General features: G+C 32.6%; 1 long non-coding RNA gene across 1 annotated transcript in view; it reads right to left on the reverse strand.

Annotated features, from left to right (window-relative positions):
* LOC146754675 (uncharacterized) overlaps nt 1–20,925 on the reverse strand; it is a 285,098-nt gene that overhangs the window by 21,741 nt on the left and 242,432 nt on the right. The window lies entirely within an intron of this gene.

Raw genomic sequence — 20,925 nt, forward strand, 5'->3', positions numbered from 1 at the left:
GTAATGTCCTCAATTCAATTTGTAGAAGAGAAAAGGTATTCTGGAAGCAATGTGTCATATTTTGCTACAAAGCTTCATTTTGTAGAGAAAATGTCTTCTTCTGGGGATGAAAACCAGTATTTCTGGGAAACAATGCTATTTTAAAGGGATAAAAAGCATAATTTTGGTGAGAAAACCATGTTTTTGCAAGGATAAAGAATGATTCTTAGGAGAGAACTTTTTATTTCTGGGATAGGTACTGATATTTGTGTGACATTCTTCTAAAATTTGTCAGAAATTGATATTTCTGTTGGAAATGTCCTTATTTTGAAGAGGGAAAGAGGTATTCCAATAACAGTGTTTCATATGTTGCTACAGGGGACCATTTGTAGAGAAAACGATTTCTATTGGGGATGAAAACCACTTTTTTGGGTAGAAAATGCTACTTGTAATGATGACAAGCTTTGTCTTGGTAAGAAAATGAATTTTTTGCAAGATTCAAGAGTGATACCTAAGAGAGAACACATTTTTTTCTGGTGTAAGTCTTGATATTAGTGTGAAATACATGGGAAATTTGTCTGAAATGGATAATTCTTATGTTAATGTCATTATTTTGTAGGGGAAGACAGATATTCTGGAATCAGTGAGTCATAATTTGTTACAAAGCATCACTTTAAAGAGAATGTGCCTTCTTTTGGGGATGAAAACCAGTAATTTAGGGAGAAATGCTATTTGTAGGGATGAAAAGCATTAGTTTGGGAAGAAAACCATAGTTCTGCAAGGATGAAGAGTGATACCTAAGAGTGTACTTTTCATTTCTGGGATAAGAATTGATACTCATGTGACCAACTTCTAAAATGTGTCAGAAATGGATATTTCTGTTGGAAATGTCATTCTTTTTTAGATGAAAAGAGTTATTCTGGAAACAATGTGTCATATTTGGCTACAAACGCTAATTTTGAAGAGAAATCGATTTCTTTTGGTGATGAAAACCATTTTTATGATTAGAACATGCTGTTTGTAGAGATGAAAAACATTATTTTGGTAAGAAAACCATATTTTTGCAAGGGTAAAGAGTGATACCTAAGAGAGACCTTTTTATTTCTGGTATAAGTATTGATATTCCTGTGCAATTTTTCTAAAATCTCTCAGAAAAGGATATATCTGTTGGAAATGTTCTTATTCTGTAGAGGAGAAAAGGTGTTTCTGTTAGTAATGTCCTCAATTTGTAGAAGAGAAAAGGTATTCTGGAAGCAATGTGTCATATTTTGCTACAAAGCTTCATTTTGTAGAGAAAATGTCTTCTTCTGGGGATGAAAACCAGTATTTCTGGGAAACAATCTACTTTAAAGGGAAAAAAGCAAAATTTTGGTGAGAAAACCATGTTCTTGCAAGGATAAAGAATGATTCTTAATAGAGAACTTTTTATTTCTGGGATAGGTACTGATTTTTGTGTGACATTCTTCTAAAATTTGTCAGAAATCGATCTTTCTGTTGGAAATGTCCTTATTTTGAAGAGGGAAAGAGGTATTCCAATAACAGTGTTTCATATGTTGCTACAGGGGACCATTTGTAGAGAAAACGATTTCTATTGGGGATGAAAACCACTTTTTTGGGTAGAAAATGCTACTTGTAATGATGAAAAGCTTTGTATTGGTAAGAAAATGAATTTTTTGCAAGATTCAAGAGTGATACCTAAGAGAGAACACATTTTTTTCTGGTGTAAGTCTTGATATTAGTGTGAAATACATGGGAAATTTGTCTGAAATGGATAATTCTTATGTTAATGTCATTATTTTGTAGGGGAAGACAGATATTCTGGAATCAGTGAGTCATAATTTGTTACAAAGCATCATTTGAAAGAGAATGTGTCTTCTTTTGGGGATGAAAACCAGTAATTTAGGGAGAAATTGCTATTTGTAGGGATGAAAAGCATTAGTTTGGGAAGAAAACCATAGTTCTGCAAAGATGAAGAGTGATACGTAATAGTGTACTTTTCATTTCTGGGATAAGTATTGATATTCATGTGACCTACTTCTAAAATGTGTCAGAAATGGATATTTCTGTTGGAAATGTCATTCTTTTTTAGATGAAAAGAGTTATTCTGGAAACAATGTGTCATATTTGGCTACAAACGCTAATTTTGAAGAGAAATCGATTTCTTTTGGTGATGAAAACCACCTTTATGTTTAGAACATGCTGTTTGTAGAGATGAAAAACATTATTTTGGTAAGAAAACCATATTTTTGCAAGGGTAAAGAGTGATACCTAAGAGAGACATTTTTATTTCTGGTATAAGTATATTCCTGTGCAATTTTTCTAAAATCTGTCAGAAAAGGATATATCTGTTGGAAATGTCCTTATTCTGTAGAGGAGAAAAGGTGTTTCTTTTAGTAATGTCCTCAATTCAATTTGTAGAAGAGAAAAGGTATTCTGGAAGCAATGTGTCATATTTTGCTACAAAGCTTCATTTTGTAGAGAAAATGTCTTCTTCTGGGGATGAAAACCAGTATTTCTGGGCAACAATGCTATTTTAAAGGGATAAAAAGCATAATTTTGGTGAGAAAACCATGTTTTTGCAAGGATAAAGAATGATTCTTAGGAGAGAACTTTTTATTTCTGGGATAGGTACTGATATTTGTGTGACATTCTTCTAAAATTTGTCAGAAATTGATATTTCTGTTGGAAATGTCCTTATTTTGAAGAGGGAAAGAGGTATTCCAATAACAGTGTTTCATATGTTGCTACAGGGGACCATTTGTAGAGAAAACGATTTCTATTGGGGATGAAAACCACTTTTTTGGGTAGAAAATGCTACTTGTAATGATGACAAGCTTTGTCTTGGTAAGAAAATGAATTTTTTGCAAGATTCAAGAGTGATACCTAAGAGAGAACACATTTTTTTCTGGTGTAAGTCTTGATATTAGTGTGAAATACATGGGAAATTTGTCTGAAATGGATAATTCTTATGTTAATGTCATTATTTTGTAGGGGAAGACAGATATTCTGGAATCAGTGAGTCATAATTTGTTACAAAGCATCACTTTAAAGAGAATGTGCCTTCTTTTGGGGATGAAAACCAGTAATTTAGGGAGAAATGCTATTTGTAGGGATGAAAAGCATTAGTTTGGGAAGAAAACCATAGTTCTGCAAGGATGAAGAGTGATACCTAAGAGTGTACTTTTCATTTCTGGGATAAGTATTGATATTCATGTGACCTACTTCTAAAATGTGTCAGAAATGGATATTTCTGTTGGAAATGTCATTCTTTTTTAGATGAAAAGAGTTATTCTGGAAACAATGTGTCATATTTGGCTACAAACGCTAATTTTGAAGAGAAATCGATTTCTTTTGGTGATGAAAACCACCTTTATGTTTAGAACATGCTGTTTGTAGAGATGAAAAACATTATTTTGGTAAGAAAACCATATTTTTGCAAGGGTAAAGAGTGATACCTAAGAGAGACCTTTTTATTTCTGGTATAAGTATTGATATTCCTGTGCAATTTTTCTAAAATCTCTCAGAAAAGGATATATCTGTTGGAAATGTCCTTATTCTGTAGAGGAGAAAAGGTGTATCTGTTAGTAATGTCCTCCATTTGTAGAAGAGAAAAGGTATTCTGGAAGCAATGTGTCATATTTTGCTACAAAGCTTCATTTTGTAGAGAAAATGTCTTCTTCTGGGGATGAAAACCAGTATTTCTGGGAAACAATGCTATTTTAAAGGGATAAAAACCATAATTTTTGTGAGAAAACCATGTTTTTGCAAGGATAAAGAATGATTCTTAGGAGAGAACTTTTTATTTCTGGGATAGGTACTGATATTTGTGTGACATTCTTCTAAAATTTGTCAGAAATTGATATTTCTGTTGGAAATGTCCTTATTTTGAAGAGGGAAAGAGGTATTCCAATAACAGTGTTTCATATGTTGCTACAGGGGACCATTTGTAGAGAAAACGATTTCTATTGGGGATGAAAACCACTTTTTTGGGTAGAAAATGCTACTTGTAATGATGACAAGCTTTGTCTTGGTAAGAAAATGAATTTTTTGCAAGATTCAAGAGTGATACCTAAGAGAGAACACATTTTTTTCTGGTGTAAGTCTTGATATTAGTGTGAAATACATGGGAAATTTGTCTGAAATGGATAATTCTTATGTTAATGTCATTATTTTGTAGGGGAAGACAGATATTCTGGAATCAGTGAGTCATAATTTGTTACAAAGCATCACTTTAAAGAGAATGTGTCTTCTTTTGGGGATGAAAACCAGTAATTTAGGGAGAAATTGCTATTTGTAGGGATGAAAAGCATTAGTTTGGGAAGAAAACCATAGTTCTGCAAGGATGAAGAGTGATACCTAAGAGTGTACTTTTCATTTCTGGGATAAGAATTGATACTCATGTGACCTACTTCTAAAATCTGTCAGAAATGGATATTTCTGTTGGAAATGTCATTCTTTTTTAGATGAAAAGAGTTATTCTGGAAACAATGTGTCATATTTGGCTACAAACGCTAATTTTGAAGAGAAATCGATTTCTTTTGGTGATGAAAACCACCTTTATGTTTAGAACATGCTGTTTGTAGAGATGAAAAACATTATTTTGGTAAGAAAACCATATTTTTGCAAGGGTAAAGAGTGATACCTAAGAGAGACCTTTTTATTTCTGGTATAAGTATTGATATTCCTGTGCAATTTTTCTAAAATCTCTCAGAAAAGGATATATCTGTTGGAAATGTCCTTATTCTGTAGAGGAGAAAAGGTGTTTCTGTTAGTAATGTCCTCAATTCAATTTGTAGAAGAGAAAAGGTATTCTGGAAGCAATGTGTCATATTTTGCTACAAAGCTTCATTTTGTAGAGAAAATGTCTTCTTCTGGAAATGAAAACCAGTATTTCTGGGAAACAATGCTATTTTAAAGGGATAAAAAGCATAATTTTGGTGAGAAAACCATGTTTTTGCAAGGATAAAGAATGATTCTTAGGAGAGAACTTTTTATTTCTGGGATAGGTACTGATATTTGTGTGACATTCTTCTAAAATTTGTCAGAAATTGATATTTCTGTTGGAAATGTCCTTATTTTGAAGAGGGAAAGAGGTATTCCAATAACAGTGTTTCATATGTTGCTACAGGGGACCATTTGTAGAGAAAACGATTTCTATTGGGGATGAAAACCACTTTTTTGGGTAGAAAATGCTACTTGTAATGATGACAAGCTTTGTATTGGTAAGAAAATGAATTTTTTGCAAGATTCAAGAGTGATACCTAAGAGAGAACACATTTTTTTCTGGTGTAAGTCTTGATATTAGTGTGAAATACATGGGAAATTTGTCTGAAATGGAAAATTCTTATGTTAATGTCATTATTTTGTAGGGGAAGACAGATATTCTGGAATCAGTGAGTCATAATTTGTTACAAAGCATCACTTTAAAGAGAATGTGCCTTCTTTTGGGGATGAAAACCAGTAATTTAGGGAGAAAATGCTATTTGTAGGGATGAAAAGCATTAGTTTGGGAAGAAAACCATAGTTCTGCAAGGATGAAGAGTGATACCTAAGAGTGTACTTTTCATTTCTGGGATACGAATTGATACTCATGTGACCTACTTCTAAAATGTGTCAGAAATGGATATTTCTGTTGGAAATGTCATTTTTTTAGATGAAAAGAGTTATTCTGGAAACAATGTGTCATATTTGGCTACAAACGCTAATTTTGAAGAGAAATCGATTTCTTTTGGTGATGAAAACCACCTTTATGTTTAGAACATGCTGTTTGTAGAGATGAAAAACATTATTTTGGTAAGAAAACCATATTTTTGCAAGGGTAAAGAGTGATACCTAAGAGAGACCTTTTTATTTCTGGTATAAGTATTGATATTCCTGTGAAATTTTTCTAAAATCTGTCAGAAAAGTATATATCTGTTGGAAATGTCCTTATTCTGTAGAGGAGAAAAGGTGTTTCTGTTAGTAATGTCCTCCATTTGTAGAAGAGAAAAGGTATTCTGGAAGCAATGTGTCATATTTTGCTACAAAGCTTCATTTTGTAGAGAAAATGTCTTCTTCTGGGGATGAAAACCAGTATTTCTGGGAAACAATGCTATTTTAAAGGGATAAAAAGCATAATTTTGGTGAGAAAACCATGTTTTTGCAAGGATAAAGAATGATTCTTAGGAGAGAACTTTTTATTTCTGGGATAGGTACTGATATTTGTGTGACATTCTTCTAAAATTTGTCAGAAATTGATATTTCTGTTGGAAATGTCCTTATTTTGAAGAGGGAAAGAGGTATTCCAATAACAGTGTTTCATATGTTGCTACAGGGGACCATTTGTAGAGAAAAGGATTTCTATTGGGGATGAAAACCACTTTTTTGGGTAGAAAATGCTACTTGTAATGATGACAAGCTTTGTATTGGTAAGAAAATGAATTTTTTGCAAGATTCAAGAGTGATACCTAAGAGAGAACACATTTTTTTTCTGGTGTAAGTCTTGATATTAGTGTGAAATACATGGGAAATTTGTCTGAAATGGAAAATTCTTATGTTAATGTCATTATTTTGTAGGGGAAGACAGATATTCTGGAATCAGTGAGTCATAATTTGTTACAAAGCATCACTTTAAAGAGAATGTGTCTTCTTTTGGGGATGAAAACCAGTAATTTAGGGAGAAAATGCTATTTGTAGGGATGAAAAGCATTAGTTTGGGAAGAAAACCATAGTTCTGCAAGGATGAAGAGTGATACCTAAGAGTGTACTTTTCATTTCTGGGATAAGAATTGATACTCATGTGACCTACTTCTAAAATGTGTCAGAAATGGATATTTCTGTTGGAAATGTCATTCTTTTTTAGATGAAAAGAGTTATTCTGGAAACAATGTGTCATATTTGGCTACAAATGCTAATTTTGAAGAGAAATCGATTTCTTTTGGTGATGAAAACCACCTTTATGTTTAGAACATGCTGTTTGTAGAGATGAAAAACATTATTTTGGTAAGAAAACCATATTTTTGCAAGGGTAAAGAGTGATACCTAAGAGAGACCTTTTTATTTCTGGTATAAGTATTGATATTCCTGTGCAATATTTCTAAAATCTGTCAGAAAAGGATATATCTGTTGGAAATGTCCTTATTCTGTAGAGGAGTAAAGGTGTTTCTGTTAGTAATGTCCTCAATTCAATTTGTAGAAGAGAAAAGGTATTCTGGAAGCAATGTGTCATATTTTGCTACAAAGCTTCATTTTGTAGAGAAAATGTCTTCTTCTGGGGATGAAAACCAGTATTTCTGGGAAACAATGCTATTTTAAAGGGATAAAAAGCATAATTTTGGTGAGAAAACCATGTTTTTGCAAGGATAAAGAATGATTCTTAGGAGAGAACTTTTTATTTCTGGGATAGGTACTGATATTTGTGTGACATTCTTCTAAAATTTGTCAGAAATTGATATTTCTGTTGGAAATGTCCTTATTTTGAAGAGGGAAAGAGGTATTCCAATAACAGTGTTTCATATGTTGCTACAGGGGACCATTTGTAGAGAAAACGATTTCTATTGGGGATGAAAACCACTTTTTTGGGTAGAAAATGCTACTTGTAATGATGACAAGCTTTGTCTTGGTAAGAAAATGAATTTTTTGCAAGATTCAAGAGTGATACCTAAGAGAGAACACATTTTTTTCTGGTATAAGTCTTGATATTAGTGTGAAATACATGGGAAATTTGTCTGAAATGGAAAATTCTTATGTTAATGTCATTATTTTGTAGGGGAAGACAGATATTCTGGAATCAGTGAGTCATAATTTGTTACAAAGCATCACTTTAAAGAGAATGTGCCTTCTTTTGGGGATGAAAACCAGTAATTTAGGGAGAAAATGCTATTTGTAGGGATGAAAAGCATTAGTTTGGGAAGAAAACCATAGTTCTGCAAGGATGAAGAGTGATACCTAAGAGTGTACTTTTAATTTCTGGGATACGAATTGATACTCATGTGACCTACTTCTAAAATGTGTCAGAAATGGATATTTCTGTTGGAAATGTCATTTTTTTAGATGAAAAGAGTTATTCTGGAAACAATGTGTCATATTTGGCTACAAACGCTAATTTTGAAGAGAAATCGATTTCTTTTGGTGATGAAAACCACCTTTATGTTTAGAACATGCTGTTTGTAGAGATGAAAAACATTATTTTGGTAAGAAAACCATATTTTTGCAAGGGTAAAGAGTGATACCTAAGAGAGACCTTTTTATTTCTGGTATAAGTATTGATATTCCTGTGAAATTTTTCTAAAATCTCTCAGAAAAGGATATATCTGTTGGAAATGTCCTTATTCTGTAGAGGAGAAAAGGTGTTTCTTTTAGTAATGTCCTCCATTTGTAGAAGAGAAAAGGTATTCTGGAAGCAATGTGTCATATTTTGCTACAAAGCTTCATTTTGTAGAGAAAATGTCTTCTTCTGGGGATGAAAACCAGTATTTCTGCGAAACAATGCTATTTTAAAGGGATAAAAACCATAATTTTGGTGAGAAAACCATGTTTTTGCAAGGATAAAGAATGATTCTTAGGAGAGAACTTTTTATTTCTGGGATAGGTACTGATATTTGTGTGACATTCTTCTAAAATTTGTCAGAAATCGATCTTTCTGTTGGAAATGTCCTTATTTTGAAGAGGGAAAGAGGTATTCCAATAACAGTGTTTCATATGTTGCTACAGGGGACCATTTGTAGAGAAAACGATTTCTATTGAGGATGAAAACCACTTTTTTGGGTAGAAAATGCTACTTGTAATGATGAAAAGCTTTGTATTGGTAAGAAAATGAATTTTTTGCAAGATTCAAGAGTGATACCTAAGAGAGAACACATTTTTTTCTGGTGTAAGTCTTGATATTAGTGTGAAATAAATGGGAAATTTGTCTGAAATGGATAATTCTTATGTTAATGTCATTATTTTGTAGGGGAAGACAGATATTCTGGAATCAGTGAGTCATAATTTGTTACAAAGCATCATTTGTAAGAGAATGTGTCTTCTTTTGGGGATGAAAACCAGTAATTTAGGGAGAAATTGCTATTTGTAGGGATGAAAAGCATTAGTTTGGGAAGAAAACCATAGTTCTGCAAGGATGAAGAGTGATACCTAAGAGTGTACTTTTCATTTCTGGGATAAGTATTGATATTCATGTGACCTACTTCTAAAATCTGTCAGAAATGGATATTTCTGTTGGAAATGTCATTCTTTTTTAGATGAAAAGAGTTATTCTGGAAACAATGTGTCATATTTGGCTACAAACGCTAATTTTGAAGAGAAATCGATTTCTTTTGGTGATGAAAACCACCTTTATGTTTAGAACATGCTGTTTGTAGAGATGAAAAACATTATTTTGGTAAGAAAACCATATTTTTGCAAGGGTAAAGAGTGATACCTAAGAGAGACCTTTTTATTTCTGGTATAAGTATTGATATTCCTGTGCAATTTTTCTAAAATCTCTCAGAAAAGGATATATCTGTTGGAAATGTCCTTATTCTGTAGAGGAGAAAAGGTGTTTCTGTTAGTAATGTCCTCAATTCAATTTGTAGAAGAGAAAAGGTATTCTGGAAGCAATGTGTCATATTTTGCTACAAAGCTTCATTTTGTAGAGAAAATGTCTTCTTCTGGGGATGAAAACCAGTATTTCTGGGCAACAATGCTATTTTAAAGGGATAAAAAGCATAATTTTGGTGAGAAAACCATGTTTTTGCAAGGATAAAGAATGATTCTTAGGAGAGAACTTTTTATTTCTGGGATAGGTACTGATATTTGTGTGACATTCTTCTAAAATTTGTCAGAAATTGATATTTCTGTTGGAAATGTCCTTATTTTGAAGAGGGAAAGAGGTATTCCAATAACAGTGTTTCATATGTTGCTTCAGGGGACCATTTGTAGAGAAAAGGATTTCTATTGGGGATGAAAACCACTTTTTTGGGTAGAAAATGCTACTTGTAATGATGACAAGCTTTGTCTTGGTAAGAAAATGAATTTTTTGCAAGATTCAGGAGTGATACCTAAGAGAGAACACATTTTTTTCTGGTGTAAGTCTTGATATTAGTGTGAAATACATGGGAAATTTGTCTGAAATGGATAATTCTTATGTTAATGTCATTATTTTGTAGGGGAAGACAGATATTCTGGAATCAGTGAGTCATAATTTGTTACAAAGCATCACTTTAAAGAGAATGTGTCTTCTTTTGGGGATGAAAACCAGTAATTTAGGGAGAAATTGCTATTTGTAGGGATGAAAAGCATTAGTTTGGGAAGAAAACCATAGTTCTGCAAGGATGAAGAGTGATACCTAAGAGTGTACTTTTCATTTCTGGGATAAGTATTGATATTCATGTGACCTACTTCTAAAATCTGTCAGAAATGGATATTTCTGTTGGAAATGTCATTCTTTTTTAGATGAAAAGAGTTATTCTGGAAACAATGTGTCATATTTGGCTACAAACGCTAATTTTGAAGAGAAATCGATTTCTTTTGGTGATGAAAACCACCTTTATGTTTAGAACATGCTGTTTGTAGAGATGAAAAACATTATTTTGGTAAGAAAACCGTATTTTTGCAAGGGTAAAGAGTGATACCTAAGAGAGACCTTTTTATTTCTGGTATAAGTATTGATATTCCTGTGAAATTTTTCTAAAATCTGTCAGAAAAGGATATATCTGTTGGAAATGTCCTTATTCTGTAGAGGAGAAAAGGTGTTTCTGCTAGTAATGTCCTCAATTTGTAGAAGAGAAAAGGTATTCTGGAAGCAATGTGTCATATTTTGCTACAAAGCTTCATTTTGTAGAGAAAATGTCTTCTTCTGGGGATGAAAACCAGTATTTCTGGGAAACAATCTATTTTAAAGGGAAAAAAGCATAATTTTGGTGAGAAAACCATGTTTTTGCAAGGATAAAGAATGATTCTTAGGAGAGAACTTTTTATTTCTGGGATAGGAACTGATTTTTGTGTGACATACTTCTAAAATTTGTCAGAAATCGATCTTTCTTTTGGAAATGTCCCTATTTTGGAGAGGGAAAGAGGTATTCCAATAACAGTGTTTCATATGTTGCCACAGGGGACCATTTGTAGAGAAAACGATTTCTATTGGGGATGAAAACCACTTTTTTGGGTAGAAAATGCTACTTGTAATGATGACAAGCTTTGTATTGGTAAGAAAATGAATTTTTTGCAAGATTCAAGAGTGATACCTAAGAGAGAACACAGTTTTTTCTGGTGTAAGTACTGATATTAGTGTGAAATACATGGGAAATTTGTCTGAAATGGATAATTCTTATGTTAATGTCATTATTTTGTAGGGGAAGACAGATATTCTGGAATCAGTGAGTCATAATTTGTTACAAAGCATCACTTTAAAGAGAATGTGTCTTCTTTTGGGGATGAAAACCAGTAATTTAGGGCGAAATTGCTATTTGTACGGATGAAAAGCATTAGTTTGGGAAGAAAACCATAGTTCTGCAAAGATGAAGAGTGATACGTAAGAGTGTACTTTTCATTTCTGGGATAAGTATTGATATTCATGTGACCTACTTCTAAAATCTGTCAGAAATGGATATTTCTGTTGGAAATGTCATTCTTTTTTAGATGAAAAGAGTTATTCTGGAAACAATGTGTCATATTTGGCTACAAACGATAATTTTGTAGAGAAATCGATTTCTTTTGGTGATGAAAGCCACCTTTATGTTTAGAACATGCTGTTTGTAGAGATGAAAAACATTATTTTGGTAAGAAAACCATATTTTTGCAAGGGTAAAGAGTGATACCTAAGAGAGACCTTTTTATTTCTGGTATAAGTAATGATATTCCTGTGAAATTTTCCTAAAATCTGTCAGAAAAGGATATATCTGTTGGAAATGTCCTTATTCTGTAGAGGAGTAAAGGTGTTTCTGCTAGTAATGTCCTCAATTTGTAGAAGAGAAAAGGTATTCTGGAAACAATGTGTCATATTTGGCTACAAACGCTAATTTTGAAGAGAAATCGATTTCTTTTGGTGATGAAAACCACCTTTACGTTTAGAAAATGCTGTTTGTAGAGATGAAAAACATTATTTTGGTAAGAAAACCATGTTTTTGCAAGGATAAAGAATGATTCTTAGGAGAGAACTTTTTATTTCTGTGATAGGTACCGATATTTGTGTGACATTCTTCTAAAATTTGTCAGAAATCGCTATTTCTGTTGGAAATGTCCTTATTTTGAAGAGGGAAAGAGGTATTCCAATAACAGTGTTTGATATGTTCCTACAAGGGACCATTTGTAGAGAAAACGATTTCTATTGGGGATGAAAACCACTTTTTTGGGTAGAAAATGCTACTTGTAATGATGACAAGCTTTGTATTGATAAGAAAATGAATTTTTTGCAAGATTCAAGAGTGATACCTAAGAGAGAACACATTTTTTTCTGGTGTAAGTCTTGATATTAGTGTGAAATACATGGGAAATTTGTCTGAAATGGATAATTCTTATGTTAATGTCATTATTTTGTAGGGGAAGACAGATATTCTGGAATCAGTGAGTCATAATTTGTTACAAAGCATCATTTTAAAGAGAATGTGTATTCTTTTGGGGATGAAAACCAGTAATTTAGGGAGAAATTGCTATTTGTAGAGATGAAAAGCATTAGTTTGGGAAGAAAACCATAGTTCTGCAAGGATGAAGAGTGATACCTAAGAGTGTACTTTTCATTTCTGGGATAAGTATTGATATTCATGTGACCTACTTCTAAAATCTGTCAGAAATGGATATTTCTGTTGGAAATGTCATTCTTTTTTAGATGAAAAGAGTTATTCTGGAAACAATGTGTCATATTTGGCTACAAACGCTAATTTTGAAGAGAAATCGATTTCTTTTGGTGATGAAAGCCACCTTTATGTTTAGAACATGCTGTTTGTAGAGATGAAAAACATTATTTTGGTAAGAAAACCATATTTTTGCAAGGGTAAAGAGTGATACCTAAGAGAGACCTTTTTATTTCTGGTATAAGTATTGATATTCCTGTGAAATTTTTCTAAAATCTTTCAGAAAAGGATATATCTGTTTGAAATGTCCTTATTCTGTAGAGGAGAAAACGTGTTTCTGTTAGTAATGTCCTCAATCTGTAGAAGAGAAAAGGTATTCTGGAAGCAATGTGTCATATTTTGCTACAAAGCTTCATTTTGTAGAGAAAATGTCTTCTTCTGGGGATGAAAACCAGTATTTCTGAAAAACAATCTATTTTAATGGGAAAAAAGCATAATTTTGGTGAGAAAACCATGTTTTTGCAAGGATAAAGAATGATTCTTAGGAGAGAACTTTTTATTTCTGGGATAGGTACTGATATTTGTGTGACATTCTTCTAAAATTTGTCAGAAATTGATATTTCTGTTGGAAATGTCCCTATTTTGAAGAGGGAAAGAGGTATTCCATTAACAGTGTTTCATATGTTGCTACAGGGGACCATTTGTAGAGAAAACGATTTCTATTGGGGATGAAAACCACTTTTTTGGGTAGAAAATGCTACTTGTAATGATGACAAGCTTTGTCTTGGTAAGAAAATGAATTTTTTGCAAGATTCAAGAGTGATACCTAAGAGAGAACACATTTTTTTCTGGTGTAAGTATTGATATTAGTGTGAAATACATGGGAAATTTGTCTGAAATGGATAATTCTTATGTTAATGTCATTATTTTGTATGGGAAGACAGATATTCTGGAATCAGTGAGTCATAATTTGTTACAAAGCATCACTTTAAAGAGAATGTGTCTTCTTTTGGGGATGAAAACCAGTAATTTAGGGAGAAATTGCTATTTGTAGGGATGAAAAGCATTAGTTTGGGAAGAAAACCATAGTTCTGCAAGGATGAAGAGTGATACGTAAGAGTGTACTTTTCATTTCTGGGATAAGTATTGATATTCATGTGACCTACTTCTAAAATCTGTCAGAAATGGATATTTCTGTTGGAAATGTCATTCTTATTTAGATGAAAAGAGTTATTCTGGAAACAATGTGTCATATTTGGCTACAAACGCTAATTTTGAAGAGAAATCGATTTCTTTTGGTGATGAAAACCACCTTTATGTTTAGAACATGCTGTTTGTAGAGATGAAAAACATTATTTTGGTAAGAAAACCATATTTTTGCAAGGGTAAAGAGTGATACCTAAGAGAGACCTTTTTATTTCTGGTATAAGTATTGATATTCCTGTGCAATTTTTCTAAAATCTCTCAGAAAAGGATATATCTGTTGGAAATGTCCTTATTCTGTAGAGGAGTAAAGGTGTTTCTGTTAGTAATGTCCTCAATCTGTAGAAGAGAAAAGGTATTCTGGAAGCAATGTGTCATATTTTGCTACAAAGCTTCATTTTGTAGAGAAAATGTCTTCTTTTGGGGATGAAAACCAGTATTTCTGGGAAACAATCTATTTTAAAGGGAAAAAAGCATAATTTTGGTGAGAAAACCATGTTTTTGCAAGGATAAAGAATGATTCTTAGGAGAGAACTTTTTATTTCTGGGATAGGTACTGATATTTGTGTGACATTCTTCTAAAATTTGTCAGAAATCGATCTTTCTGTTGGAAATGTCCTTATTTTGAAGAGGGAAAGAGGTATTCCAATAACTGTGTCTCATATGTTGCTACAGGGGACCATTTGTAGAGAAAACGATTTCTATTGGGGATGAAAACCACTTTTTTGGGTAGAAAATGCTACTTGTAATGATGACAAGCTTTGTATTGGTAAGGAAATGAATTTTTTGCAAGATTCAAGAGTGATACCTTAGAGAGAACACATTTTTTTCTGGTGTAAGTCTTGATATTAGTGTGAAATACATGGGAAATTTGTCTGAAATGGATAATTCTTATGTTAATGTCATTATTTTGTAGGGGAAGACAGATATTCTGGAATCAGTGAGTCATAATTTGTTACAAAGCATCATTTGAAAGAGAATGTGTCTTCTTTTGGGGATGAAAACCAGTAATTTAGGGAGAAATTGCTATTTGTAGGGATGAAAAGCATTAGTTTGGGAAGAAAACCATAGTTGTGCAAGAATGAAGAGTGATACCTAAGAGTGTACTTTTCATTTCTGGGATAAGTATTGATATTCATGTGACCTACTTCTAAAATCTGTCAGAAATGGATATTTCTGTTGGAAATGTCATTCTTTTTTAGATGAAAAGAGTTATTCTGGAAACAATGTGTCATATTTGGCTACAAACGCTAATTTTGAAGAGAAATCGATTTCTTTTGGTGATGAAAACCACCTTTATGTTTAGAACATGCTGTTTGTAGAGATGAAAAACATTATTTTGGTAAGAAAAACATATTTTTGCAAGGGTAAAGAGTGATACCTAAGAGAGACCTTTTTATTTCTGGTATAAGTATTGATATTCCTGTGCAATTTTTCTAAAATCTCTCAGAAAAGGATATATCTGTTGGAAATGTCCTTATTCTGTAGAGGAGTAAAGGTGTTTCTGTTAGTAATGTCCTCAATTTGTAGAAGAGAAAAGGTATTCTGGAAGCAATGTGTCATATTTTGCTACAAAGCTTCATTTTGTAGAGAAAATGTCTTCTTCTGGGGATGAAAACCAGTATTTCTGGGAAACAATCTATTTTAAAGGGAAAAAAGCATAATTTTGGTGAGAAAACCATGTTTTTGCAAGGATAAAGAATGATTCTTAGGAGAGAACTTTTTATTTCTGGGATAGGTACTGATATTTGTGTGACATTCTTCTAAAATTTGTCAGAAATCGATCTTTCTGTTGGAAATGTCCTTATTTTGAAGAGGGAAAGAGGTATTCCAATAACTGTGTCTCATATGTTGCTACAGGGGACCATTTGTAGAGAAAACGATTTCTATTGGGGATGAAAACCACTTTTTTGGGTAGAAAATACTACTTGTAATGATGACAAGCTTTGTATTGGTAAGAAAATGAATTTTTTGAAGATTCAAGAGTGATACCTAAGAGAGAACACATTTTTTTCTGGTGTAAGTCTTGATATTAGTGTGAAATACATGGGAAATTTGTCTGAAATGGATAATTCTTATGTTAATGTCATTATTTTGTAGGGGAAGACAGATATTCTGGAATCAGTGAGTCATAATTTGTTACAAAGCATCATTTGAAAGAGAATGTGTCTTCTTTTAGGGATGAAAACCAGTAATTTAGGGAGAAATTGCTATTTGTAGGGATGAAAAGCATTAGTTTGGGAAGAAAACCATAGTTCTGCAAGGATGAAGAGTGATACCTAAGAGTGTACTTTTCATTTCTGGGATAAGTATTGATATTCATGTGACCTACTTCTAAAATCTGTCAGAAATGGATATTTCTGTTGGAAATGTCATTCTGTTTTAGATGAAAAGAGTTATTCTGGAAACAATGTGTCATATTTGGCTACAAACGCTAATTTTGAAGAGAAATCGATTTCTTTTGGTGATGAAAACCACCTTTATGTTTAGAAAATGCTGATTGTAGAGATGAAAAACATTATTTTGGTAAGAAAACCATATTTTTGCAAGGGTAAAGAGTGATACCTAAGAGAGACCTTTTTATTTCTGGTATAAGTATTGATATTCCTGTGCAATTTTTCTAAAATCTCTCAGAAAAGGATATATCTGTTGGAAATGTCCTTATTCTGTAGAGGAGTAAAGGTGTTTCTGTTAGTAATGTCCTCAATTTGTAGAAGAGAAAAGGTATTCTGGAAGCAATGTGTCATATTTTGCTACAAAGCTTCATTTTGTAGAGAAAATGTCTTCTTCTGGGGATGAAAACCAGTATTTCTGGGAAACAATCTATTTTAAAGGGAAAAAAGCATAATTTTGGTAAGAAAACCATGTTTTTGCAAGGATAAAGAATGATTCTTAGGAGAGAACTTTTTATTTCTGGGATAGGTACTGATATTTGTTTGACATTCTTCGAAAATTTGTCAGAAATCGATATTTCTGTTGGAAATGTCCTTATTTTGAAGAGGGAGAATGGTATTCCAATAACAGTGTTTCATATGTTGCTACAGGGGACCATTTGTAGAGAAAACGATTTCTATTGGGGATGAAAACCACTTTTTTGGGTAGAAAATGCTACTTGTAATGATGACAAGCTTTGTATTGGTAAGAAAATGAATTTTTTGCAAGATTCAAGAGTGATACCTAAGAGAGAACACATTTTTTTCTGGTGTAAGTCTTGATATTAGTGTGAAATACATGGGAAATTTGTCTGAAATGGATAATCCTTATGTTAATGTCATTTTTTTGTAGGGGAAGACAGATATTCTGGAATCAGTGAGTCATAATTTGTTACAAAGCATCATTTGAAAGAGAATGTGTCTTCTTTTGGGGATGAAAACCAGTAATTTAGGGAGAAATTGCTATTTGTAGGGATGAAAAGCATTAGTTTGGGAAGAAAACCATAGTTCTGCAAGGATGAAGAGTGATACCTAAGAGTGTACTTTTCATTTCTGGGATAAGAATTGATATTCATGTGACCTACTTCTAAAATCTGTCAGAAATGGATATTTCTGTTGGAAATGTCATTCTTTTTTAGATGAAAAGAGTTATTCTGGAAACAATGTGTCATATTTGGCTACAAACGCTAATTTTGAAGAGAAATCGATTTCTTTTGGTGATGAAAACCACCTTTATGTTTAGAACATGCTGTTTGTAGAGATGAAAAACATTATTTTGGTAAGAAAACCATATTTTTGCAAGGGTAAAGAGTGATACCTAAGAGAGACCTTTTTATTTCTGGTATAAGTATTGATATTCCTGTGCAATTTTTCTAAAATCTCTCAGAAAAGGATATATCTGTTGGAAATGTTCTTGTTCTGTAGAGCAGAAAAGGTGTTTCTGTTAGTAATGTCCTCAATTTGTAGAAGAGAAAAGGTATTCTGGAAGCAATGTGTCATATTTTGCTACAAAGCTTCATTTTGTAGAGAAAATGTCTTCTTCTGGGGATGAAAACCAGTATTTCTGGGAAACAATCTATTTTAAAGGGAAAAAAGCATAATTTTGGTAAGAAAACCATGTTTTTGCAAGGATAAAGAATGATTCTTTGGAGAGAACTTTTTATTTCTGGGATAGGTATTGATATTTGTGTGACATTCTTCTAAAATTTGTCAGAAATCGATCTTTCTGTTGGAAATGTCCTTATTTTGAAGAGGGAAAGAGGTATTCCAATAACAGTGTCTCATATTTTAGAAGAATGTCACACAAATATCAGTACCTATCCCAGAAATAAAAAGTTCTCTCCTAGGAATCATTCTTTATCCTTGCAAAAACATGGTTTTCTCACCAAAATTATGCTTTTTTCCCTTTAAAATAGATTGTTTCCCAGAAATACCGGTTTTCATCCCCAGAAGAAGACATTTTCTCTACAAAATGAAGCTTTGTAGCAAAATATGACACATTGCTTCCAGAATACCTTTTCTCTTCTACAAATTGAGGACATTACTAACAGAAACACCTTTACTCCTCTACAGAATAAGGACATTTCCAACAGATATATCCTTTTCTGAGAGATTTTAGAAAAATTTCACAGGAATATCAATACTTATACCAGAAATAAAAAGGTCTCTCTTAGGTATCACTCTTTACCCTTGCAAAAATATGGTTTTCTTACCAAAATAATGTTTTTCATCTCTACAAACAGCATGTTCTAAACATAAAGGTGGTTTTCATCTCCAAAAGAAATCGATTTCTCTTCAAAATTAGCGTTTGTAGCCAAATATGACACATTGTTTCCAGAATAACTCTTTTCATCTAAAAAAGAATCACATTTCCAACAGAAATATCCATTTCTGACAGATTTTAGAAGTAGGTCACATGAATATCAATACTTATCCCAGAAATGAAAAGTACACTCTTAGGTATCACTCTTCATCCTTGCAGAACTATGGTTTTCTTCCCAAACTAATGCTTTTCATCCCTACAAATAGCAATTTCTCCCTAAATTACTGGTTTTCATCCCCAAAAGAAGACACATTCTCTTTAAAGTGATGCTTTGTAACATATTATGACTCACTGATTCCAGAATATCTGTCTTCCCCTACAAAATAATGACATTAACATAAGGATTATCCATTTCAGACAAATTTCCCATGTATTTCACACTAATATCAAGACTTACACCAGAAAAAAATGTGTTCTCTCTTAGGTATCACTCTTGAATCTTGCAAAAAATTCATTTTCTTACCAAGACAAAGCTTGTCATCATTACAAGTAGCATTTTCTACCCAAAAAAGTGGTTTTCATCCCCAATAGAAATCGTTTTCTCTACAAATGGTCCCCTGTGGCAACATATGAAACACTGTTATTGGAATACCTCTTTCCCTCTTCAAAATAAGGACATTTCCAACAGAAATATCGATTTCTGGCAAATTTTAGAAGAATGTCACACAAATATCAGTACCTAACCCAGAAATAAAAAGTTCTCTCCTAAGAATCATTCTTTATCCTTGCAAAAACATGGTTTTCTCACCAAAATTATGCTTTTTTTTCCCTTTAAAATAGCGTTGTTTCCCAGAAATACTGGTTTTCATCCCCAGAAGAAGACATTTTCTCTACAAAATGAAGCTTTGTAGCAAAATATGACACATTGCTTCCAGAATACCTTTTCTCTTCTACAAATTGAGGACATTACTAACAGAAACACCTTTTCTCCTCTACAGAATAAGGACATTTCCAACAGATATATCCTTTTCTGACAGATTTTAGAAAAATTTCACAGGAATATCAATACTTATACCAGAAATAAAAATGACTCTCTTAGGTATCACTCTTTACCCTTGCAAAAATATGGTTTTCTTAACAAAATAATGTTTTTCATCTCTACAAACAGCATGTTCTAAACATAAAGGTGGTTTTCATCACCAAAAGTAATCGATTTCTCTTCAAAATTAGCGTTTGTAGCCAAATATGACACATTGTTTCCAGAATAACTCTTTTCATCTAAAAAAGAATGACATTTCCAACAGAAATATCCATTTCTGACAGATTTTAGAAGTAGGTCACATGAATATCAACACTTATCCCAGAAATGAAAAGTACACTCTTAGGTATCACTCTTCATCCTTGCAGAACTATGGTTTTCTTCCCAAACTAATGCTTTTCATCCCTACAAATAGCAATTTCTCCCTAAATTACTGGTTTTCATCCCCAAAAGAAGACACATTCTCTTTAAAGTGATGCTTTGTAACAAATTATGACTCACTGATTCCAGAATATCTGTCTTCCCCTACAAAAAAATGACATTAACATAAGGATTATCCATTTCAGACAAATTTCCCATGTATTTCACACTAATATCAAGACTTACACCAGAAAAAAATGTGTTCTCTCTTAGGTATCACTCTTGAATATTGCAAAAAAATTCATTTTCTTACCGATACAAAGCTTTTCATCATTACAAGTAGCATTTTCTACCCAAAAAAGTGGTTTTCATCCCAAATAGAAATCGTTTTCTCTACAAATGGTCCCCTGTAGCAACATATGAAACACTGCTATTGGAATACCATTCTCCCTCTTCAAAATAAGGACATTTCCAACAGAAATATCGATTTCTGACAAATTTTAGAAGAATGTCACACAAATATCAGTACCTATCCCAGAAATAAAAAGTTCTCTCCTAAGAATCATTCTTTATCCTTGCAAAAACATGGTTTTCTCACCAAAATTATGCTTTTTTCCCTTTAAAATAGCGTTGTTTCCCAGAAATACTGGTTTTCATCCCCAAAAGAAGACATTTTCTCTACAAAATGAAGCTTTGTAGCAAAATATGACACATTGCTTCCAGAATACCTTTTCTCTTCTACAAATTGAGGACATTACGAACAGAAACACCTTTTCTCCTCTACAGAATAAGGACATTTCCAACAGATATATCCTTTTCTGACAGATTTTAGAAAAATTTCACAGGAATATCAATACTTATACCAGAAATAAAAAGGTCTCTCTTAGGTATCACTCTTTACCC

The sequence above is a fragment of the Coturnix japonica genome, chromosome W (assembly GCF_054131305.1).
Source record: "Coturnix japonica strain WE chromosome W, WE-NBRP24, whole genome shotgun sequence".
NCBI classification, from domain to species: domain Eukaryota; kingdom Metazoa; phylum Chordata; class Aves; order Galliformes; family Phasianidae; genus Coturnix; species Coturnix japonica.